This window comes from Arvicola amphibius, chromosome X (genome assembly GCF_903992535.2).
Source record: "Arvicola amphibius chromosome X, mArvAmp1.2, whole genome shotgun sequence".
Classification (NCBI taxonomy): domain Eukaryota; kingdom Metazoa; phylum Chordata; class Mammalia; order Rodentia; family Cricetidae; genus Arvicola; species Arvicola amphibius.
In genome coordinates, this window is record NC_052065.1 from 74,588,774 (window position 1) to 74,614,943 (window position 26,170).

Below are 26,170 nucleotides of genomic sequence, written 5' to 3' on the forward strand. Positions count from 1 at the left end.
CCAGCCACAATTGGAACACAAACCATATAACTAAAGTTCAGGAAACATAAGAACTAGGACTGGAATGCCTGCTGTGAAACAGTGTGGGTTTTTTTTTGTATGAGAAAGGAGAAAACACATGAAATATCAAAAATATAGTTCGTTAAGCAATACCTACATTATGACACAAGTTGAAATGTCACTGTTTGTGGGGGATGTCTCACAAAACATCTCTCCTAGATAAAAAGGTATATACAATTAATGACTACTGAGAGAGGAACACTATTCTTCAGTGAAATGCCTTCTGATAAGTTATCCAATTCTACGTGGTCAGTCCTAAACCTATATTCATATAGGCAACACTGAATGGAATCAGCAATATATATATATATATATATATATATATATATATATATATATATATATATGTATATATATATATACTGCATATGTATATATAGTTGTGTGAAATATATGTGTATATTTTAAAGAAATGTTCATTGGTTTGAGTCTGAGAGAGTGTGTAGGAACATTAAAGAAGGGTGTTGGACACAGGGAAAATATGTACAGTAGCACTGAAATATGAGAATCACAAAATAGTTAAGCACCAATAATACTACTTTAAAAGCAATTTACAAGAAATTTTAAAGTATGTTTTTTTTCTCAACTATCTCTCTCTCTATCTCTCTTAAATTAAGACTGTTGCCATACATTTTGAAATTCCCCTTTGGAGTCTTAATAACTTCTTTTCTATATAAACTATGTGGAATAACATACCCAAGTAAAGGTCTACATTAATTTGAAGTGGATCAGACTTGGAATTGTCTGCACTAGAGCACGTTATATGTTATAAATAAAAAACTAAAAAAGTAAATAAATAAAACTAAAAAAAGTAGAAATTGTATTTTAAAAATAAGCATACTCCTCTGATTAGCCTAGCACACTGCAATTTTTTTCTCTACCTTTATATCTCTCCAGGGCTATTTGACAAACAATTTTGAAAACACATCTATTGGGATTTTTCATATGGCTTGTATTTAATTTTGTATATGAGTAGGTGTTCATTCACCTAAGTGTTCTGTCAAGAAAGCTTCCAAAAAGGTGATATACAAATACTTTTTGTTTTTTCTGTAGACAATTAGAAATATTATTGCTTTGATAAATCTATCTCAAAATATACTAGCTTGAAGATTGTCAAAACTCTCCACATTTTAAGGAAGTCAAATGTTTTATCTGGTTGTTTAAAGTTATATAACCATCACAATGAACACTAAGCAAATACTGAAAAAGAAAGATAAATCTGGTAAATATTAAAGATTTATAAATTTTCTGACTTTCAAGGTAAAATTCTGAAATAGGTGTAACAATGCATTTGACATCATAAAATGTATATTCTATATGGTTTTATAAAGATAAATCAAGTAATCTTAAAATCAAAATTAAAATTTATTACCAAGAATAGTGTCTGATGCATGCAAATACTGCAGTTGGGAAAATCTTATAGGAAGATTGTGGAATTCTTTAGACAGAGGTTTCTGTCCTGTCTGTTCCCACAGCTGTTTAGTCCCAAAGAAACACACAAAGGTCTACATTAATTATAAACTTCTTGACCTATTAGGTCAGGCTTCTTATTAACTAACTGTTCCATCTTAATTAACCCATAATTCTTGTCTGTGTTAGTCATGTGTCTTGGTAACTTTTATCAGTATGGCATTTTCATCTTGATTCCTTTGCATCTACAGACTGATCCCTTCCTCTTCCCATAATTCTCCTATTCTGTTTGCACCACTTATACTTCCTACCTGGCTACTGGTCAATCCGCATTTTATTAAACCAATACAAGTGACAAATATTTATAGGGTACAAGATCATTGTCCCAAAGTACTTCCCCTTTCTTTTCAAAACAAGAACCCTGAATCTAATCTCCTTTATTTTGTTCTTTTTCTGACCAATCTCCATGACAGCTTGTAACCAACACTGTAAACAAAGACAAAACTCTATAATCAATTTTGGGGGAATGTGGGTGTAGTTTTCTAGGTTACATCTTGCTCATTAAAGGCACTAATAATATTATGAAGAACTAAAGAAGATTTAGGGTTATGGTCAAGTCCTGACTGGAATATTATGTGTGACTTAATCATGTCAGCCAACAGTCTTGTGGTTGTTCTGGATATAGAATTCAGAGGAAATTTCAACAGTGTTCCTTTGAAATGTATGATCATCTGGACCATCTGCTCCTTGTGGAGAATATTCAGGTTGTCTTCCTTGATCAAACTTGATTTTTCTTAACACAGATGAATCCACAGCTTCTCCTTTCCCTTGGGAACAAAAGCCAAACCTCTTTTCCAAAATAGCATAACTTTTGACTTAAAATTTTAAACTTGAGTCATTTTCAAAATATATATGTTGGATTAATCCAGCAACATTTTTAATCAAATGTCTCTTAGCAGCTGTTGCTCCTTCCTCAGCAGTCAAACAATTAAAAGAGACCACAATAACATACAGTATCCATATTCTCTGTATATTTTCCATCTTTATGTGGCATTATTTTAATCCCTATTTTATTTTTACTTTTTTCTTTTTTATTGCTTTATAAATAATATCATTCAAAATTTCCACTTTCTCCACTCCTCCTATTTTTCTCTCGCTCTCCCAATCATCCTCCCTTCTCCCTGTCCAGTTCTAAGAGAGGGTACCCTGCCCTGTGGAAAGTCCAAGGCCCTCCCCCACTGATGTAGGTGGGTCTTCTGTTCTGTGTTGATTTCATTGGTTAATTAATAAAGAAAACTGCTTGGCCTGATAGGTCAGAACATAGGTAGGCGGGGAAGACAGAACAGAATGCTGGGAAGAAGGCAATGAGTCAGTCGCCATGATTCTCCAACCTGAGACAGTAGCAAGTTAGGATCTTTCCCGGTAAGCCACCACCTCATGGTGCTACACAGATTATTAGAAATGGGTTAATCAAGATGTGAGAGTTAGCCAATAAGAGGCTGGAACTAATGGGCCAATCAGTGTTTAAAAGAATACAATTTGTGTGTTGTTCTTTTGGGGCATAAGCTAGCCAGGCGGCCAGGATACAGGTGGCAGGAAGTGGCCTGCAGCTCCTTCTACACCATACTTCATCCAGGCATAGAAAAGTGTGTAGCCAAATAGACTAGGATCCCTAAAAGCCAGTACATACAGTAGAGACAAATCCAAGTGCCATTATCATTGGCTTCTCAGTTGGCCCCAATTGCCAGCTACATTCACAGACTCCAGGTTGATCTGATGTTCTTTCAGTCCCAGCCCAGTTGGCTTTGGTGAGCTCCAATTAGATCAAGCACACTGTCTCAGTAGGTGGACCAACCCCTTGTGGTCCTGACTTCCTTGCTCATATTCTCCTTCCTTCTGATCTTCAACTAGATCTTGGTAGCTCAGTCCAGTGGTCTGATATGGGTCTATGTCTCTATCTCTATCTGTTGCCAGACAAAAGTTCTATGGTGATATTCAAGATAGTCATCAGTCTGAACGGGACAAGGCCAGTTCTGTTACCCACTCCTCCACTGCCCAGGGTCCTAGCTGGGGACATCACCTTGGACTGCTGGGAACCCCTCCAGGGCCAAACCTATTGCCAACCCAAAATGTCTCCCTCAATTATGACATCTTCTTCCCTGGTCCCATATCCACCTTTCCTCCATCTCGACCATCCAACTCCCCAAGCTCTTCTCAACCCTCCCCTTCTCCCTTCTCTCTCCTCCTCTCCACTTTCTCCACCCTAACCCCACCTCTATGCTCCCAACTTTTGCCTGGTGATCTTGTAATCTTCCAATTTCTAGGAGGAAATTATATACGTTTTACTTTGGGTTCACCTTATTACTTAGCTTTTTTAGGATCATGAACTATAGTCTCAATGACCTTTGTTTATGGTTAGAATCGACTAATGAGTGAGTACATACCACATTCGTATTTTTGGGTCTGTGTTATCTCACTCAGGATAGTATTTTCTATTTCCATCAATTTGTATGCAAAATTCAAGATTTTTTTTTTCTGCTGAATAGTACTCTAATGTGTAGATGTGCCACACTTTCTGTATCCATTCTTCCACTGAGGGGCATCTAGGTTTTTTCTATCCTTTGGCTATTACAAATAATGCTGCTATGAACATAGCTGAACAAATGCTTTTGTATTATGTTTGGGCATTTCTTGGGTATATTCCCAAGAATAGTATTGCTAGATCTTGAAGTAGGTTGACTTCCAATTTCCTGAGAAATGGCCACACTGATTCCCATGTGATTGCACAAGTTTGCATTCCCACCAGCAATGGATGAGTGTTTCCCTTACTCCACATCCTCTACAGCATAGGTTATCATTGGTGTTTTTGATTTTAGCCATTCTGACAGGTGTAAGATGGTATCTAAAAGTTGTTTTGATTTGCATTTCCCTGATAGCTAAGGAAGTTGAACATGTCCTTAACTATCTTAGCCATTTGAACTTCTTTAGTTGAGAATTCTCTGTTCAGATCAGTACCCCATTTTCTTAATTGGGTTATTTAGAATTTTAATGTCTAGTTTCTTGAGTTCACTATATATTTTGGAGATCAGACCTTTGTCTGATGTTGGATTGGTGAAGATCTTCTCCCATTCATTAGGTTGCCTTTTTTTCTTAATGACTGTGTCTTTTGCTTTATAGAAGTTTCTCAGTTTCAGGCAGTCCCATTTATTCATGGTTGCTTTTCTTGTCTGTGCTACTGGGGTTATACATAGGAAGTGGTCTCTTTTGCCCAAGTATTTAAGGCTACTTCCCACTTTCTCAGGTTCACTGTGTTCAGATTTATATTGAGGTCTTTAATCCATTTGGGCTTGAGTTTTGCTCATGGTGATAGATATGAATCTATTTTCATTCTTTTACAGGTTGACATCCAGTTATTCCAGCACTATTTGTTAATGATGCTTTCTTTCTTCCATTGTATAGCTTCTTTGTCAAAAATCAGGGGTTCATAGGGTTGTGGATTAAAATCTGGGTCTTTGATTCGATTCCATTTGTCAATGTCTCTGCCTTTATGCCAATACCAAGCTTTTTTCATTACTGTAGCTCTGTAATAGGGCTTGAAGTCAGGGATGGTAATGCCTCTGGAAGTTCCTTTATTGTATAGGATTGTTTTGCTGTCCTGGGGTTTTTGTTTTTCCATATAAAGTTGATTATTGTTCTCTCAAAGTCTGTGAAGAATTGTGTTTGGATTTTGATGGAGGTTGCATTGAATCTATAGATTGATTTTGGTAGAATTGCCATTTTTACTATGTAGACCCTACCAATCCAAGAGCATGGGAGATCCTTCCATTTTCTGGTATCCTCTTCAATTTCTTTCTTCAAAGCCTTAAAGTTCTTGTCAAATAGATCTTTCACTTCCTTGGTTAGTGTTACCCCAAGATACTCTATGTTATTTGTGGCTATCATGAAAGGTGATATTTCTCTTATTTCCCCTCTATGCTTCTTCTTTTTCCATTGTGTATAGGAGGGCTAGTGATTTTTTTGAGTTGATCTTGTATCCTGCCACATCACTGAACATATTTATCAGTTGTAAGAATTCTTTGGTAGAGGTTTTGGTGTCACTTATGTACAATATCATATCATCTGCAAGTAACAAAAGTTTGACTTCTTCCTTTCCAATTTGAATCCCCTTGATCTCCTTATTTTGTTTTATTGCTATTGCTAGAAACTCAAGCACTATATTGAAGAGATATGGAGAGAGTGGACAGCCTTGTCTTGTTCCTGATTTTAGTGGAATGGCTTTGAGTTTCTGTTAGCTGAAAGCTTGCTGTATAATGCTTTCATTATATTTAGATATGATCCTTGTATCCCTAACCTCTTCAAGACCTTTATCACGAAGGGGTGTTGAACTTTTTAAAATGCTTTTTCCTCATCTAATAAAATGAGCATATGTTTTTTTTTTCTTTGAGATTATTTATATGATGGATTACATTGATAGATTTTTATATGTTGAACCAGCTCTGCATCTCTTGGATGAAGCCTACCTAATTGTAATGGATAATTTTTGATGTCTTCTTGGATTGGATTTGCCAGTATTTTATTAAGAATTTTTGCATAGATGTTCATGAGCAAGAATGGTCTGTAATTCTCTTTCATGGTTGCATCTTTGTGTAGTTTTGGTGTCAGGGTAACTGTAGCATCATAAAAAGAGTTTGGCAATGACTCTTCTGTTTCTATTATGTAAAATACATTAAGGAGTCTAGGTATTAGCTCTTTTTGGAAGTTCTGGTAGAATTCTGCATTAAAGCCATCTGGTCCCCGGCTTTTTTTGTTGGGAAGTTTTTGATCACAGCTTGTATTTCCTATTGACTTATAGGTCTATTCAAATTGTACACCTGGTCTTGATTTAATTTTAGTATGTGATCATTTTTTTGAGAAGGTTCCATGAGATGCTGAGAAGCAGGTATATTCTTTCCTGTTTGGGTGGAATGTCCTATAGATGTCTGGTAAGTCCATTTGATTCATTACATCTATTAGTTCTCTTATTTCTCTGTTACATTTCTGTCTGATTGACTTGTCCATTGGTGAGAGGGAGTGTTGAAATCTACTATCAGTGTGTGTGGTTTGAAGTGTGATTTGAGTTCTAGTAATGCTTCTTTTGCATATGTGGATTCTTTTATATTAGGGACATAGATATTTAGGATTGAGATTTTATCTTGATGAATTGTTCCTATTATGAGTATAAAGTGTCCTTCACCATCTCTTTTGATTTATTTTAGTTTGAAATCAATTTTGCTAGATATTAGTATAACCACACCCACTTCTTTCTTAGGTCTGTTTGCTTAGAAAACCTTTTTCCTACTTTTTATTCTGAAGTAGTTTCTGTCTTTGAGGTTGAGGTGTGTTTCTTGTAAACTACAGAATCTTGGATCCTGTTTTTGTATCCATTCTCTTAACCTGTGCCTTTTTGTAGGTTAATTGATTCTATTGATATTAAGTGATATTCATGACCAGTGGTTGTTAACTCTGATTATTTTTTGGTGGTATTGTTTGTGTGTTTCCCTTCTTTTAGTTGTGCTGGTGGAGGATTGTCAGATGTCTGTGCTATTGTGGGTGTTGTTGGCTTCCTTGGGTTGGGGTTTTCCTTCTAGTACTTTCTGTAAGGCTGGGTTTGTGGATACGTATTTTTTAAATCTGTTTTTGTCATAGAATATCTTGTTTTCTCCATTGATGGTGAAAGAAAGCTTTGCTGGGTATTGTAGTCTTGGATTGCTTCCACGGTTTCTTAGTGTCTGGAGCACATCTATCCAAGAATTTCTGGCTTTCATGGTTTCCATAGAGAAGTCAGGTGTAATTCTGATAGGTTTACCTTTGTATGTTTCTTGATCTTTTTCCTTTGCAGCTCTTAATATTCTTTCCTTATTCTGTATGTTTTTGTGTTTTTATTATTATAACATGAGGGGAATTTTTTTTTGATCCAGTCTATTTGGTGTTCTTGTATGCTTCTTGCACCTTCATAGGAATATCCTTCTTTAGGTTGGGAAAGTTTTCTTCTATAATTTTGTTGAATATATTTTCTGGGCCTTTGAGCTGTAATTCTTCTTCTCCTACCCCTATTATTCTTTGGTTTGGTCTTTTCATGTTGTCTCATATTTCCTAGATGTTTTGTGTTAAGAATTTGTTGGATTTGCTGTTTTCTTTAATCAATGTGTCTATTACCTCTATCTATCTAATAACTTCAGTGCCTGAGATTCTTTCTTCTATCTCTTGTATTCTGTTGGTTATACTTGTCTCTGTAGTTTTTGTTCATTTATTCAGATTTTCCATATCCATCCTTTTGTTTTTGTTTTCTTTATTACCTCTATTTCAGTCTTTAAGTCTTAAACTGTTTTCTCTACCTGTTTGATTGTTTTTTCTTTGTTTTCTTGGGTATCTTTGAGGGATTTATTAATTTTTTCTAACTTTTTGTTTGTCTTCTCTTCCATTTATTTAAGGGAGTTTTCAATACCTGTGTAAGGTTCTCCATCATTTTTATAAGGTTATATTTAAAGTGGATTTATTCTACTTCTTCTGGGTTAGGGTGTTCAAGTCTTCCTGTTGCATGTCCGCTGGATTCTGGTGTTATCATGTTGGTGCTTTTCAGGTTGTTGGAGGAATTCTTGCATTGGTGCCTGCCCATCCCTTCCTTCAAGTATGGCCAGGAAAGTGTCATCTTAGCCCAGTCTTTGCTGTGGCTGACTGTGTACTTGGGAGTTTTTGTTGGTCTGCCTTCTCTTAGGTCCCTTCAGCACTGGAGCTGGCTCTCAAATCCCCTCTGCCCTGAAGCAGGCTATGCTGCTGGATCTAAGAACCCCACAAAAGAAAAGGAGTGCTTGGGGGCAAGATAGGATGGGCAAAGAAAGCCAGTAGCCAGGAACACGCCCCTATGGATGGCCAGAAAAATTTAGGGAATTGTCGAGTGCCTGGACTATGTTCCCCAGGACCATCCGGCGAGGCAGCCACCCAGTCACCACTCTGGATCTCCTCAGTACAGAAGCAGGACCTCTTGCTGTGCTCCAAGGACATCACAGACAAAAGGGCGAGCTTGGGGGACAGGGTGGTGTGGTACAAAGAAGCCCCAGTGGCAGGACCACTCACCACTGTCTCCCCAGACCCTCAGCCCCAAAGCAGGCTGAGTTGGGGGGATCCAAGGACCCCACAGATGGAAAGGAGTGCTTGGGGGCAATATGGGATGGGATAAAGATAGAAAGCCAGTAGCCACAAACACACCCTACTGGATTCCATAAAGTTTAGGGAATTAGAGTGGGCCTGGACTCTGTTCCCTGGGACCAGCCGGCCAGCCACTCACTCACTACTCTGGATCTCCTCAGTACCTCTTTTTGTGGTTTGATACAGGATGTTTTTGTGTATCTTTAGTTTTCCTGGAACTCACACTGCAGACCAACTGTCCTTGAACTCACAGAGATTAGCTTGCCTCTTTTTCCCAAGTGTTGGGACTAAATGTGTGTGCCAGAACACCCAACTACTCCCTTTTATTGAAAGACTTCATCCCTTTTTTCTGAGTCTACATATATTTTTAAACACATTCTAAACCATTTAGAGGTTTCTTTTAATCTGAACCTATCTTTACTGTATATCATTTGTGTATCTGTATATCTCTTTATCTGATCACATGATTAATTTACTAAGTGATATGTCTAGGATTAACATCATGGCTTTGACACCTGGATCCACCCCATTCCATAAATTTCAGAGAGTCTAGCTTAATGGCAGAGGTACTGGTGGGAGCCATATTTATTGCCACAATTCTATGAAGTTTCAACATCTCTGCTACCACCAAGAAGCTTGCTGTCAGCTATTCATAAACATCATTTAAGTGTTTGGTGGCAGGGCCTCTTAAAAGAGTTGCAAGGCTTTTGCAGCTAAAGCTGAGCCAGAAAGCCTCTCTTAAATGAGACATGATTGCCTCTAGCAAACAGAGACTACCAGAGAAAATACTGCTACCAAGAAGCATGCTTAAGTCTAGTCTTTTTGCATCGAGAATTACTTTCCAAGCTCTCAGGTTTTATGTGGACGTTCTTGCACACATTGTCACCATTTGTAGATGAACACAATACAGTCGTCCCATGTTAGCTCAGAATTGAGTATAATAATGTGCTCTTTATTTAGGGCTAGACTCACAGATCAACAGTTCTCTGCATGAGTGTAGAACAGGAACCAAATCTAGCAGCCAAAATGGAAAGAATGTGAGTGTTTGCACAGGCTTTATGTCTACATGTATAGTACAGCAGACCACACCCAAATGGGCTGGTATCTTAAAGGCTACTGGCTGAAGGAGTTCCCATGGCAGAATTTCAGAATCAAGTAAATGTGATTATACCCTGAAATCTCGGAAACATTAAGGTAATATTTGGGCATTCATTCTCAACTTGGGTACAACCTTGGTCCAATTTATGGGGACAAAAGTTCATATAATATTATTTATTTATTTGTATTTCCATTATTTATTATTACTTTTTTCTATTAGTATTACAAATTTTCACCTCCTCCCACTTACCTCCCCCTCCCCCATTCTTCCTTCTCCTCCTTCTCCAGTCCAAAGAGCAGTCAGGGTTCCATGCCCTGTGGGAAGTCCAAGGTCCTACCCCCTCCATCCAGGTCTAGGAAGGTGAACATCCAAACAGACTAGGTTCCCACAAAGCCAGTACACAGAGTAGAATCAAAACCCAATGCCATTGTCCTTCGCTTCTCAGTCAGACTTCCACATAAGCCACATTCAGAAAGTCCGGTTTGATCACATGCTCCATCAGACCCAGTCCAGCTGGCCTTGGTGAGTTCCCATTAGATTGGTCCCACTGTTACAAGGGTGGGAGTACCCCTCATGGCCCTAACTTCCTTGCTCATGTTCTTTCTACTTCTGCTCCTCATTTGGACCTTGGGAACTCAGACCAGTGCTCCAATGTGGGTCTCTGTCTCTATCTCATTCCATCTCCAGACAAAGGTTCTATGGTGGTATGCAAGATATTCATCAGAGTGGCTATAATATAGGGCCAGTTCAGGCACCCTTTCCTCTGCTGCCCAAGGATCTAGCTGAGGATGTCTTCTTGGACACCTGGGAACATGTCTAGAGTCAAGTCTCTTGCCAACCCTCAAATGGCTCCCTTAATTAATATATATACTTCCCTGCTCCCATATCCACTTTTCCTCCATTCTGACTGTCCCATTCCCCCAAGATCTCCCCATTCTCCCCTTCTCAATTTTCTCTCCCCATCTCCCCTTACTCCCATCCCATCCCCACCCCCAAACTCTCCATTTTTTGCCTAGAAATCTTGTCTATTTCCAATATCCAGGAGGATTACCACATGTTTTTTTTTTGGGGGGGGGGGGTTCACCTTCCTATTTAGCTTCTCTAGGATCATGAACTATAGTCTCAGTGTCCTTTGTTTATGGCTAGAATCCACTAATGAGTGAGTACACATCACATTCACATTTTGGGGTCTGTGATATCTCACTCAGGATAGTGTTCTCTATTTCCATCCATTTGCATGCAAAATTCAAGATGTCATTGTTTTTTTACCGCTGAGTAGTACTCTAATGTGTATATATTCCACACTTTCTTTATCCGTTCTTCCATTGAGGGGCATCTAGGTTGTTTTCAGGTTCTGGCTATTACAAATAATGCTGCTATGAACATAGTTGAACAAATGCTTTTGCAGTATGATAGGGCATCTCTTGGGTATATTCTCAGGAGTCGTATTGCTGGATCCTGGGGTTGGTTGATCCCAAATTTCCTGAGAAACCACCACACTGATTTCCAAAGGGGTTGAACAAGTTTGCATTCCCACCAGCAGTGGATGAGTTTTTCCTTACTCCACATCCTCTCCAGCATAGGTTATCATTGGTGTTTTTGATTTTAGCCATTATGACAGGTGTAAGATGGTATCTAAAAGTTGTTTTTATTTGCATTTCCCTGATAACTAAGTAAGTTGAACATGACCTTACGTGTCTTTTGTCCATTTGAACTTCTTCAGTTGAGAAATCTCTGTTCAGATCAGTACCCCATTTTTAATTGGGTTATTTAGAATTTTAAAGTCTAGTTTCTAGAGTTCTCTACATATTTTGGAGATCAGACTGTCTGTTGTGGGGTTGGTGAAGATCTTCTCCTAATCAGTAGGTTGCCTTTTTGTCTTAATGACAGTGTCCTTTGCTTTACAGAAGATTCTTCATTTCAGGAGGTCCCATTTATTCATTGTTCTTATTGTCTGTGCTACTGAGGCTCTATGTAAGAAGTAGTCTTCTGTGCTCATATGTTGTAGACTATTTCCCAATTTCTCTTCTATCAGGTTTAGTGTATTCAGATTGCTATTGAGATCTTTACTCCATTTGGACTTGAGTTTTGCACATGGTGGTAGATATGGATCTATTTTCATTCTTCTACATGTTGACAACCAGTTCTGCCAGCACCATTTGTTGAAAATGCTTTCTTTCTTCCATTGTATACTTTTAGCTCCTTTGTCCAAAATCAGGTGTTCATAGGTTTCTGGGTTAATACCGGGTCTTCTATTCGATTCCATTGGTTGACTTCTCTGTTTTTATGCCAATACCAAGCTGTTTTCAATACTGTAGCTCTGTAGTAGAGTTTGAAGTCAGGGGTGGTAATGCCTCCAGAAGTTCCTTTACTGTATAAGATTGTTTTGGCTATCCTGTGTTTTTTGTTTTTCAAAATAAAGTTGATTATTATTCTCTCAAGTTCTGTGAAGAATTTTGTTGGAATTTTAATGGGGATTGTGTTGAATTTATAGATTGCCTTTGGTAGAGTTGCCATTTTTACTATGTTGATCCTTCCAATCCAAGAGCATGGAAGATCCTTCCATTTTTCTGCTGTCCTCTTCAATTTCTTTCTTCAATGCCTTAAAGTTCTTCTCATATAGATTTTCATTTCCTTGGTTAGAGTTACCCCAATATACTTTATGCTATTTGTGGCTATTGTAAAAGGTGAAGTTTCTCTGAATTCCTTCTCTGCTTCTCTATCCTTTGTGTATTTAAGGGATACCGATTTTTTTGGGTTGATCTTGTAGCCTGCCACATCACTGAAGGTATTTATCAGCTGTAGGAGTTCTTTGATAGAGGTTTGGGGGTCACTAATTTACACTATCATATCACCTGCAAATAACTTACGTTTGACTGTTTCCTTTCCGATTCCAATCCCCTTGATCTCCTGATGTTGTCTTATTGCTATTGCTTGAGCTTCAAGAACTATATTGAAGAGATATGGTGAGAGTGGACAGCCTTGTCTTGTTCCTGAATTTAGTGGAATGGCTTTGAGTTCCTCTCCATTTAATTTGATATTAGCTGTTGGCTTGCTATATATTGCTTTTATTATATTTAGGTATAATCTTTGTATCCCTAACCTCTCCAAAACCTTTATCATAAAAGGGTGTTGAATTTTGTCAAATCCTTTTTCCACATTACTGAAATGATCATATATTTTTCTTTCTTTCAGTTTATTATTTATATGATGGATTACAATAATAGATTTTTGTTTTGTTTTGTTTTTCGAGACAGGGTTTCTCTGTAGCTTTGGAGCCTGTCCTGGAACTAGCTCTTGTAGACCAGGCTGGTCTCGAACCTCCCGAGAGCTGGGATTAAAGGCGTGTGCCACCTCCGACCGGCATCCTACATTGATAGATTTTTGTATGATGAACCAGCCCAGCATCTCTGGGATGAAGCCTACTTGATCATAATGGATAATTTTTTAATGTGTTCTTGGATTCTGTTTGCCAGAATTTTATTGAGAATTTTTGCATCAATTTTCATGAGTGAGATTGGTCTGTAATTCTCTTTCTTGGTTGGGTCTTTGTGTGCTTTTGGAATCAGGGTGACTGTAGCTTTGTAAAAAAAGGTTGGCAATGACTCTTCTGTTTCTATTATGTGAAACACATTAAGGAGAATGGGTATCAGCTCTCCCTGGAAGTTCTGATAAAATTCTGCATTAAAACAATCAGGTCCTGGGCTTTCTTTTTTTTTTATGACAGCTTCTATTTCCTCACAACTTATAGTTCTATTTAGATTGTTCAACTGGTCTTGATTTAATTTTGGTATATTGTACTTATCTAAAAACAAGTCCATTTCTTTTACATTTTCCAACTTTGTGGCATATAATCTTTTGTAGTAAGACCTAATGATTCTCTGGATTTCCTTAGTGTCTGTTGTTATATCTCCCTTTTCATTTCTGATCTTGTTAATATTCATGTTCTCTCTCTGTCTTCGGATTAATTTGGATAAAGGTTTGTCCATCTTTTTGACTTTCTCAAAGAACCAGCTCTTTGTTTCATTGATTCTTTGGATTGTTTTCTGTGTTTCCATTTTGTTGATTTCAGCCTTCTGGTTGATTATTTCCAATCTTCTACTCCTCCTGGGTGTGTCTGCTTCTTTTTACTAGAACTTTCAGCTGTGCTGTTAAGTCTCTAATGTGAGCTTTCTTCGTTTTCTTAGTGTGGGCACTTAGATCTATGAACTTTCCTCTTAGCACTACTTTCATAGTGGCCCATAGGTTTGGGTATGTTGTTTATTTTCATTAAATTCAAGGAAGACTTTGGTTTCTTTCTTTATTTTTTCCCTGACCCAGGGGTGGTTCAGTAGTTGACTGTTCAGCTTCCAAGAATTTGTAGGCTTTCTGGGGGTAGAATTATTCTTACATTATAAATTTATTCCATGGTGACCTGATAAGACACAGGTGGTTACTAATAATTTTTTTTTGTATCTGTGGAAGTTTTCTTTGTTACCAAGTATGTGGTCAGTTTTTGAGAACGTTCCATGAGCTGCAGAGAAGAAGGTATATATTTTCCTATTTGGGTGGAATGTTCTATAGATGTCTGTTAAGTCTATTTGTTTCATTACCTCCATTAATTCTCTTATTTCTCTGTTAGGTTTCTGTCTAATTGACCTGTCCATTGGTGAAAGAGCAGTGTTGAAGTCTCCTACTATTAGTGTGTGTGGCTTGATGGCTGCCTTGAGTTCTAGTAATGTTTCTTTTACATAAGTGGGTGCTTTTATATTACGGGCATAGATATTCAGGATTGAGACATCATCCTGATGAATTGTTCCTGTTATGAGTATAAAATGTCCCTCTCCATTTCTTCTGATTGATTTTAGTTTGAATGCCAATTTGTTAAAAATTAGTATGGCCATACCTGTTTGTTTCTTAGGTCCATTTGCTTGATAAACCTTTTCCCAACCCTTTACTCTGAGTATATGTCTGTCTTTGTGGTTGAGGTGTGTTTCTTGTAAAAAGCAGAATGTTGGATCCTGTTTTTGTATCCAGTCTCTTAGCCTGTGCCTTTTTATAGGTGAAGTGACTCCATTGAATTAAGTAACATTAATGACCAGTGGTTGTTAACGCCAGTTATTTTATTATTTTTTTGTTAGTAGAGTTTGTGTGTTACCCTTCTTTGAGTTGTGCTGGTGAAGGGTCACTAGATGTCTGAGTTATTGTGGGCATTGTTGGACTCCTTGGTTTGTGATTTTCCTTCTATTACTTTCTGTAAGGCTGGATTTGTGGCTACATATTATTTAAATTTGTTTTTATCCTGGAATGTTTTGTTTTCTCCATTGATAGTGAATGAAAGCTTGGCTGAGTATAGTAGTCTGGGCTTGCATCCATGGACTCTTACTTTCTGCAGTACATCTATCCAGGACCTTCTGGCTTTCATGGTTTCCATAGAGAAGTCAGGTGTAATTCTGACAGGTTTACCTTTATGTTACTTGACCTTTTTCCATTGCAGCTCTTAATATTCTTTCTTTATTCTGTATATTTTGTGTTTTAATTATTATATGGCAAGGGGATTTTTTTTGATCCAGTCTATTCGGTGTTCTATATGCTTCTTGAACCTTCATAGGAATATCTTTCTTTAGGTTGGGAAAGTTTTTTTCTATAATTTTATTGAATATATTTTCTGGGCCTTTGAGCTGTAATTCTTCATCTAACCCTATTATTTTTAGGTTCGGTCTTTTTATTGTGTCCCAGATTTCCTGAATGTTTTGTGATGAGAATTTGCTGGACTTGCTGTTTTCTTTGATCAGTGCATTTATTTTCTCTATGGTGTCTTCAGAATCTGAGATTCTTTCTTCTATTTCTTGTATTCTGTTGGCTATGCTTGTTTCTGTAGTCTCTGTTCGTTTACCTATATTTTCCATATCCAGCTGGCCCTCGGTTTGTGTTTTCTTCATTGCCTCCATTTCAGTTTTCAAGTCTTGAACTGTTTCCATTATCTGTTTGATTTTTTTTTCTTGGTTCCCTAAGATATCATTTAAGGATTTACTCATTTCTTCAAACTTTTTGTTATTTTTCCCACCCATTTCTTTAAGGGAGTTTTTCACCTCTTGTTTAAGGGACTCTATCACTCTCATAAAGTCAGTTTTTTCTACTTCTTCTTGATTAGGGTGTTCAAGTCCTCCTGTTGTAAGTTCGCTGGGTTCTGATGTTTTCATGTTGTTTTTTCAGATTGATAGAGGAATTCTTGCATTGGCACCTGCCCATCTCTTCCTCTGAATGCTCCCTGATGGATCTTCTGATACAGGATCAGTTCCCCTTGCTGGTCAGGGACCCCTCTGATGGATCTTCTGGTACATTACATAATTTTAATAACTAAAAAAAATCCTCTGCCTTTCAGAAAGCTGATGCCAAGATATGTTTTTTCTTTTGTACTTCCCTTTCTGCATGCTCCCTCTGCTCTCTCCCTGCATTTCCCTCTTGGTATTTCAACAAATAACACCTCCCTGCCTTCAATCCTATCCATATATACAAATTATATGTATTTCTCTTATTCCTTTGACTTCAAGCTATATAACAAATTACCCTGTTACCCAGATTTAAAAAAAAAAAAACTGCTCTGGATGCAGTCTTCTGAGTATTATTTTGGTCATAAATACTCTCAACTTTCGGACTCATTAGCCTCTGTTTTTCCCTTGATCCTAATACAAACTGCATACCATGGAATATTGATGCCCAGGGTCTGAAAACAACAGATGACTGCTAATAATTCAAGGCTAGCTTGGGTCTAGGTAAAACAAATTTTAAGCCTGTTTAAGACTAGACTGATTACCAGAGCAAAACAAAAAACACACTGCCCAGGACAGTGGCACAGACTTCAAAAGGCAGAGGAAGGAAAATGGCCTTATGTTCAGTGTCACTCTGTATGCAACATATTAGTTAAGGGCTGCCTATACTATAGACCATGACTCTGTTTCAATAATGAATTAAGATTTATGGATGGTACACTTCACATTCTTACTTTGTAGAAAATTTTCTATTTATTTTCTTCAAAATTTTAAGCTGATTTGTCGGATTTATGAATGAGTGATTTAAAGTCACAAATATCTGAATTTAAAAGAAGAGTGACTTTTTTTCTATAAATATAAAAAAACAGCTCCTGAACTGTTATCAATAATCTCTTAGAGATACATTTTATAATACAAACTCAAGGGCATTTTCCAAATCATTAATTTAAAGCTAAAAGTTGAATGTAAGTTTAAATAAAGTACATTTAATATATGATTTTACAGGTAAGTTTTAACAGAAAGTATAAAAAATATTAACCAACTTAAACCAAATAATTTGGGAGAGTGGAATATATCTAAAAATTGTTGTTTGGAAGTAGGTGAAAATTTTTTAAAAGGTGAAATAAATTAAATTCACTCTAGAAATTTACACAGACTGTGCAGAAAATAACTTTCAAACTCTCTTAAAACATATGAATTAACATTAACAAAGTTTCCAGTTTACTAAAACCTGTTATATTCCGTTGCAAGATATATTTTCTTTTTCTTTTCCTTTTCCTTTTGTTTTTGTTTTTTTAATAATCCATGGTCATTTTAACTTTTGCTTTTTAATTACAATGTCAATAATTTAAGTGAACATAGCTACTTTGTTTACTCATTGAACAGTCTTGAAAAATATTTAATACTAAAATTGACAGATTGTTATAAACTCAGATCCTTAAAATATATAATACTTTCCTTTTGACTATTTTTATGTTTAATTATTACAGATGCCATTTGTAATTTCAATAAAAGTAGCTTAACTATAAAACTCAAATAAAGAACCCTATATTTTGTTGTAAGTATCTGTAATTTCTCTTTTATGTTTCTATTTTACTTTTACAAATTTGTGTCTTCCTAAATTGAAAAACTCCAAGAATGTTTTAATATACTTTATGCAATTGCATTTTTAGATAACAAATGTTATCTTTTTTATAGAAAGTTTAATATTGTTCTTGTTACTCTTGATTTCTCAGGAAGAATTTCCATTGTAATGTTCATATGCAGAAAGAACTAGATGTTCAATTTCAACATTACTGCTCAAGTTTAAATGCATATAAAATTTGCTAATTTACTCAGGCTTCCATGTAAAATATTGAGCTCATGTCAAATATCATTCTGGTCCCTGGGGAGGTAAAGATAAATAGAATCACTTCTTCCTCTCAAATAATTTGCAAGATGATAGCAAATGGGGTTTTAAGCAAAATAATCAAACAACACTTTTGGAACAATGAAGTAATTCAAAGCTATTTTCCCCTATTTCAGATAGATGTAACTGAGAAAGGTAACTGAGAAAGATGACCCCTCTAAAGGTATCTATAGTGACAAAATGAGCAAGAATATATAACAACTGGATGAAAATTATTAATTCTCTGGTTTTGATAAAGTTTATTCTTAATAATTGTTTTCCCTGTATCATAAAGAATCACTGAAATTACCTGGCGCAAGTGAGAAGGAAACAAGAGACCCAAACAAACCAGTTTAGGAGTTTATTAGATGGGGTGCATACAGGCCTAGGGATCGGTGTGCAGAGCGAGAAAGGGAAATGGCACAAGGATGAGGAGAGCTTGGGGGAATGGGATGGTTGGGATAAAGGAAGGGTGGATATGGGAGCAGGGAAGTATATATATTAATTAAGGGAGCCATTTTAGGGTTGGCAAGAAACTTGACTCTAGAGGATTAGGGTTATGAGGTCTGGTGCCCTCTTCTGGCCAACAGGCAGACATACAAGTAGAACATTTTATACATAATAAATAATAAAGAAATAAACGAGTGAAAGAAAGAATGAATAAATAAAAGACTATATGTAGAGCACTCATACATAAAATATAAAACAAAATTTATCCAAAATTGCCATTTCTAGACTGGAGAGATGGCTCCATGTTTAAGCACACTGGCTGCTCCTCCAGAGGGCCCAAGTTTAATTAACAGCACTCGGGTGGCAGCTGACAACGGTTTGCAATTTAGTTCCAGGTTATCTCACAGCCCCATACAAATATATATGCAGGCAAAATGAGAATGCAGAGGAAATAAAAGTAAATGAATTTAAAAATATGATTTGCCTTGTCCTGAACTATCAGTTTCACTTTACTCCTAAAATATTAATCTTAAGGCAGGGTGTGTGCCTGTAATTCCAGTAGTTTAAAGATGGAAGCATGAAATCAGGATTTTGAAGTCATCACAGACTCCATAGACAGAGAGTTCAAAGCAAGCATGAACTACAGGAGATCCTGCCCAAGGGGAAAACAACAAGCAACCAAACAGAAGTGGCTTTATCTGGGATTGCAATGCTGGGACTAGAATGAAGGACTTTACACATGCTAAGCATTCTTCCTAAGTTGGCTGGGTAGTTTTTAAATCTTTTTAAAAAAAATTATTAGATTTAAAAAAAATACCAATCGAAATTTTCACTCCCTCACCTCCTCCTATTCCCTCCTTACACCCTCCTACCCCACCCCCATCTAATCCTAAGAGATGGTAAGGCATTTTGATTTGTGGAGGGTGCAAGGCCCTCCCTACTATATCTAGGCTGAGCAAGGTATACATCCAAAGAGAATAGGATCCCAAAATCCAATACATGTAGTAGAGATAAATCCTGGTGCCATTGCTAGTGGCTCCTCAGTCTGCTCCAGCCATGCAACTGTCAACCACATTCAGAGGGACTAGTTTGGTTCTATGCTTGTTCCATCGGCTGGATATTTTTAATTCAATAAAATCATGAAAGGAAAAGAGTGAAGTCCTATGACTTCAGTATTTATGGACTGTTAAATTGACCATGAGGCTATTTTAATGTTACTCACATCTGGTAAAGGAATGAAATGATGCATCCAGACCTAGTAGACAAATACTGGTATCATTTGTTTACTTTTTTAAATGATTGTCAGTGCTGAAATGGAACCCAGAGTCTCCTATAGGTATGCTAGCTACACCCAATACCAAATGTGGCCCTTGAAAAATTTTTGCGTTTATTTTTGTTTTGAGACATCTGGCTATATAGGATAAGCAGGCTTCTGCTGCCTGTGCCTCTGCGGGCTGGGGTCATACATATGGGTCACCAGGTCTACTGGAAACAGCTTGGCCTCCTGGAATTCTTAATATAAATCCTGGTTTTTCTCAACACTGCTATACAGGCATTGCTGGAAACAGCTTATTTAGCTTCAGTCACTGACACAAATGATATTAACTTTGGCAATGGATCTAAGTATCAAGGTAAATTTTCTGTTGTTCTTTGAGGTCACAGCTGTTTTTATTTGCATAAACTGTGATTTAGAAGTACTCTTTCCTCAGACCTTGCCAAGTGAAGCATGATATAGCAATGTACATGTAAGAACAGTTTTCTGATAACCATTTACTAGGTAACTCAATTACAACACAGTTTTTGATCATAAACATAGTGAACTGTACTGAAGGGGAAAGCAGACACCCTCACATGTGCGCTCTCTGCCTGTTACAAAAGTTCAGAGAGAATACTTTGGAAAGCAACAATCAGAACCATCTTAAGACCCTAAGTGCTCAGCAAGCATGGCTTCCATGTCCTGCATACTTTTGGTAAGAGTGTGACAGGGAAGCCAGTCAGAAAAACATTTTTTAAAAAAATCAACTAAGGCAGATTGCAAATGATTTCCATTCACAAAAAAATTAAAAACATCTCCTCCATCTGTTTAAAAAAACAAGATCAACTTCAAGGGGCCACTGCATTCTAGCAAACAGTTAGAAATGGCCTTTAACAGTCATTTGCAACATTGACCTCTTTATCACGAGGATTTGGAGAACCAACTTAAAGTCATAGAATCAGGTAGTTAAATACAAAATCTGTAAATGTTAACCCTTCATAAATATAAGACATTAACAAAAGCAGAGAATACTGGGCACAGAAATAAAGTTTATCCAGGAGGACAAAAAAAAAAAAAAACAAACAACATTGCTTAATATAACAGAGCTAAGCATTTTCTTACCTTGGAATGATTCTGATAATCATGTCCCTAAAGACTGAGTATCTCCTGGCACATTTCCTTTTCAATTGTACGATCACGTGTTTTAACACTAGCATGTAAACCTCCTCCCTCTCCCCACTGCCACCTCCATTAACATAGTGGTGCAACTAACATGTTCTTTTCAGGGAAAATGTTCCAATTTCCCAACACAGCTCTCTTCAGTGTTACTGCAAATAGCTTGACGTTTTTTAACTTGTTCAACTTGGTTTTCAGCACTAATAAATCTCAACATTGTAAGCTGCATGGAATAAAAACAAAACACTGCAAACCTTCACACTAGTAAGCAGATTAAAAAGAAAACATTTGAAATATTCAAGGAAAATCAGAATTTAGCACTTCCCCCTGTGCTTTGAACAATGTAATTTCCAACAATATTACTACATGAAGTTCAAAGTAGGCCTTAAAGAGAGGAACTTTCTGTAATAAAGAAAAGGTGCAAAGAAACAAAATGAAATGTAAAGTCTTTTGCAAGAATAGGTGTTTGGACACTGGTGAGGAAAAAGATTTTCATTCTTCAATGTACACCTGACACCTATACAAACAACCTTATCTTTAACGTCTGCAACACTAGTAATATATAATAGTCATGGACTTGGTAAAATGAAAAAGCAACTCCCACTTAAAATACTTGTATTCATCCTACAGAACCCAAGAGATAGAAGTGCTATTCGAAAGGGTCCACATGCACGTCAAAACATGTGCATTCTACTGAAGGCTAGAAATGGGAAGATTGATTTCCAGCGTCTCCGAAGAGCTTCAACATCTGCATTCATAACCAGCATCCTGCTTCAGTTACCTCTGGCTTTAGTACTTTGCAAACGAGTAATATGTTCGGGGAGTTCAGAGAGGTACCTGTTGTCAGTAACTTCATGTTTAGAATGTGCTGCAGCTGTTTTTGAACTATAGAAAATGAACACCCCTAAAATGGAACATTTTTACCAAGAGGAAAATGTATTTGTTTATAGTTAATCAGGACTATTCTGCAGATCTGAAAACCATAGAAAGGTGACAAGGAGGCCCACAAATATAAAGGAATCCTGACGTTTACCTGGATAATTCTTTTAAAAAGATAAAAATGTATTACATAAGAGCCATAAATAGTGAAATCTGCTTATATTTAAAAAATAGGTGAAGCTTTGTTTGGACATTATTTCCTTGCAAGAGCAGTACATATCCTGTGTAAACAACTACCAAATTTACAATTTCATTCCCTTGACATTTATGTAGGAATGATATCCCGAGGAAAACATGTAAGAATGAACTTTGAAATAATCTGTACTGCTAAGGTGGTATCAGTGAGGGTAAGCAGATTTGGGTAAAGCAGTTTCTAGAATCCCGGGATAATCTGGGTAGTTAACTCATTTGGTGAAAGGCCAAGGATGTGCCTGTTCATTCCAGCTTCTCTTCTTGCCTGGCAGCTTTCTCTGGGGAACCAACAAGGCTAATCTTAACCCCAATCAGTCTTAAAAGAAAAACCAGGCAAGCGTCCTGGGGTTATCACATTCTAGTCTTACCACCAAAAAAGAACAATAAAGTGCGTGTCCATAGATGTGAGCTGGCCATCTCATCTTCAAATATGTGCAACACAACTAGAATTTGGAATTTCAAATAACCCAACATGCCTTACTGTCAATAAAAGATAATATCTTAGTTTATGAATATGTCTTTTAAATGTGGCATGTTGGATCTGCTAGATATAGCAATGATATTTTGACAAGTGTGCACTAGTACCTTACATGATAATTCTCAAAAACAAGCAAATCCGAGACTTTTCCAAAAGCACACCCATCTGTACCAACTGAAATCTTTACTTTAAAATTGGTTTAGAAGTTTCTTTCCTCCACCTTGTGTTTTTGAGGGGCAGATTGTAAAAACATCAGTTTTACTTGTGCTACGTGGTAGCGGTTTGTTTTTTTAAACCAAAGACAGTTCTGCCAAATTTATTGATCTTCTGCTTCATCTATTCAAGATGAATACTGGGTCAAGGTGCTGTAGCTGTCACTGTAGGAAACCTGTTCATGCCTATATCACTGTCATCATGAAAATGTTCCATTCTCCAGAGCAGTGCTCTTACCCTCTATCACTTCCTGCCTAAATCCAAGTTAAAATCTATGGTTTCCATTGGGTTTTAACACAGTTTGATTCTACGCAGTCCTTTCCTTTCCATGTCACAATAGCTGTTCACAAATACATTAAATATAGGGATGTTCTGCTCTCATCACCCACACACTTACAAAAGCAGCTTCACAATTTGTTTGTTGTGTTTGTTTTACTATGCCAGCTCACAAAAAGCAGTTCCCATTTCTAAGCATGGTACTTTACAATTTTGAGTGCGTTAATACAACAGTGCGTTGGAAAAGTACTGAGCCTCTACAAAATAGCTTTAGCTTTTGAAACAAACAAATGTGATTCTTTTCTACTTACACAAGCACAGGCTTTTTAATATTTCCACAAGATAAATATCTCAATGAAACTCCATGTTCACTCTATTGTGTGCCACAGTGATGGGCTTAGGACAGTTAATACACTTTGAAGATCCTAACTGTTTAGTGTTATTTACAGTGGTATGTCCATCATCCCCTAATCTGGAAGGTGAACAAACAATATTCAGAATGTGACTGAATGTGCATCAATAACTGGGAATGGTATAGTTTTAATTAATCACTTACTAAACACATAATGGAACTTAGTCTTGAGTGGGAATTTTCTTCATGCCCCTCTTATGGCTTGGGAAACCTAAAAAGAGCTCATCGTGATAAAGGAGCCCCTGATAAGGCAGATCTTGTGGTAACAAAAGGAAAATGACAAGTGTACATGGGTAAATTATCAGTAACAGGTTAGCAATTATCTGGTATTGAAATCAAACACTAAAGTCCTAAAACGTTGCTTCTGAGATATTCTTTCTATCCTGAAAGAGAAACTAGAGAAAAGACACGATTCCCTCAGAAAGCAATGACTTGATTCAGGTTGTGACTTTATATTTAAGCACCGCTCAAAAACATGGAGATAAAGCAAGTGATTTCCGTTTGCCCATCACTATTCCAGCTACACAGCTTCAAGAGTTCTGTGCTCGTTACACCACCCTATCTCTGTTCCCAGAAGATAAGACGGCCCTGCAACAAATGGGACAGGTGGTATCCTCTGATAACCAGCTGTCGATGCAGTGGACGTGGTACTCATGGGAGCAAGGTAGCTTACGAAGTTTGTTGCCTTCCCTTTATTCTGTAATGCAAATAGTACATATCTTCAATGCATCATTTTCACCAAAACTTCTGATTGCCAAGTTATTAATCCGTTCTTGTGTAAGTCCTCTCGGTTGATGGTTGTCCTTAAAAGGGTAAAGTCGGGTTCCTTCATTACCTCCTTCAAACATCTCTGAGTTACCTTCTCAACTTTCACGGTTGGAACTGGAGCCAGGGTTGGAGCCGGAGCCGGAAGCAGAGCTGTTAGCACCAGAGCTCCATCTTCCACTCCATGCAAGCTCACCAAAACCTGTTGTTCTCTGCCTTAACGTGGTTTGAATCGGAACAGATGTAGTTTCCCTTGATTCAGTATTGAAGATGGTAAGGGTGGAAAACCCGTCAGTACTCACATATGTTCTCCCAAATGCAAGTTCAGAAAGTGTAAAGGTGCTTCTAAAACCTCCATCTTCTCTTTCATAAGTGACCCTGTTGTTTGGGGTCTGAGACATTGACTGAGTTCTGCTAACTATACTATCTCTCTGCTGGTATTCTCCCAGCAGAACTCTTGTTCTGATGTGAAGTTCTATGGTTTGAGATCTTTGACCAGATCCTGCCGCTTCACCATTGGTATACATGTCTGAAGAACTTGTCCCTTGAGTGGCAGAATTTCTTGACCCAGAAGCTGCAAAAAGACCTCTACCTAGCAACTCAGGTCCAGTTATCTGCTCTCTCAAAGTCCCATGGCGAGGGGCTCTAGAACTTCCCTCGATCTCGTTTACCAAAGGGTGCTCAAAAGTCTCAGATGAGATGCTGTGATGAGATCTTCATGGAATTTCATTTGCTGGGTACAGAGACCTACTTCTTTCAGCTCTGACTCTGGTTCTTCACTGGTGTTCGGGTTTCCAGCTTCTTGCCCTCCTCTGACCTCTGGTGGATGGCACTTCTGTTAATGCTTCAGCAGAACTGCATTCTGAACTAGGTGATCTGGCAGATGATGTCTCAGATGCTGAATTTTCCATTTGGCTTTGGATGCTGCTGTCCATGTTTTCTACACTAAGACGTGTAGCAGATGGTTCATTTTCATTCTCTGGGGTTTGGCTTCCATTATTAAGGTTAACATTTGTCTCTAAACTGAATCTGAAATCACTGCTGTTTGTATTAGTCTGGCTGACTGCCCTCAAGAACTGATTTCCTCTCTGACCACTTCTTGTTGTATTGCCAGTCTGGCTGACAGAGTTAGGCCAGTCTATTATGGAGTCCCCATTGGACACGTCATCTGAAGAGTCTTCACGACTATTTTCTTCTGAGCTCTGCTGTGGCGGGGGCCCCATGTTAATTTGCTGTAGTCCTCTGAGCAGCTCCTCCTCAGTACTTTGACATGGGGTGCCTAGCAAATTGTCTCTCATAAGTCGATAGTCTTCTCCACTCCTCAGATTATTTACAAATCGATAGAAAGCTTCTTCCCGATTCAATCGATCCATTTGCCTTCTGCACTGTGCTGCAGATTGGTCAGTTCCTTTATCGCTAGAATCTGAGTTTTCCATCTTGATGAATATGTGGAGAATTATCTGTCTGTTATGACATAGTACTGAAATCCATCTGCCACATAGAGCACTGCACAACCTGGAAACATCTCTGTGTATGGTAGTGGGACTCCGCCAGGCTCTCCTACCTGTGCAAACCTAGTAGACCTAATCTCACAGCCTTTACAGAGAGGGAGCACAGAGCCAGAGGCATGGTCTCAGCTATTTTCCTCCTGACCCGAGTCACAAACACCCGAGTCCACAAATGCCATGGAAATGCTTCATAGGTGGCAACATAGCTCAGGAAGCCATGTTTTAAAACTGAAGCTCTTTTTCTGCTACAGCTGAATCAGGAAATTCTCATCCAAAGGAGCTGTGGCACACTGCCTACAAACAACAAGAAGTTGTGTTAAACTTTGTATGTTTGTGTCTAAAATTTCGTTACAAACTCTCTTAGGTTTTAAGTGGATTTAGCTGGCCATGTGGGCACCAATTGTTGCAAAGAATGTGCCATCACCACTAGGTCATGGCCTACCAGCAATTTTTCATCATGTCTTCAGTTGTTGATCCATGGTATTTCTCTGACTCCACCCTTCTTCCTCCCAGCATACAGCCTAGCTTTCCCTGGCTAGTTCTGTTCTTCCCTGCCATATGATCAAAGCAGTCCTTTATTCATTAACCAATAGAAGCAACACATAGACAGAAA

General features: G+C 37.6%; 1 pseudogene; it reads right to left on the reverse strand.

The window, feature by feature from the left end:
- Positions 1–23,832: 23,832 nt before the first annotated feature.
- LOC119805521 lies at positions 23,833–25,485 on the reverse strand (annotated as a pseudogene).
- Between the last annotated feature and the right edge of the window lie 685 nt (positions 25,486–26,170).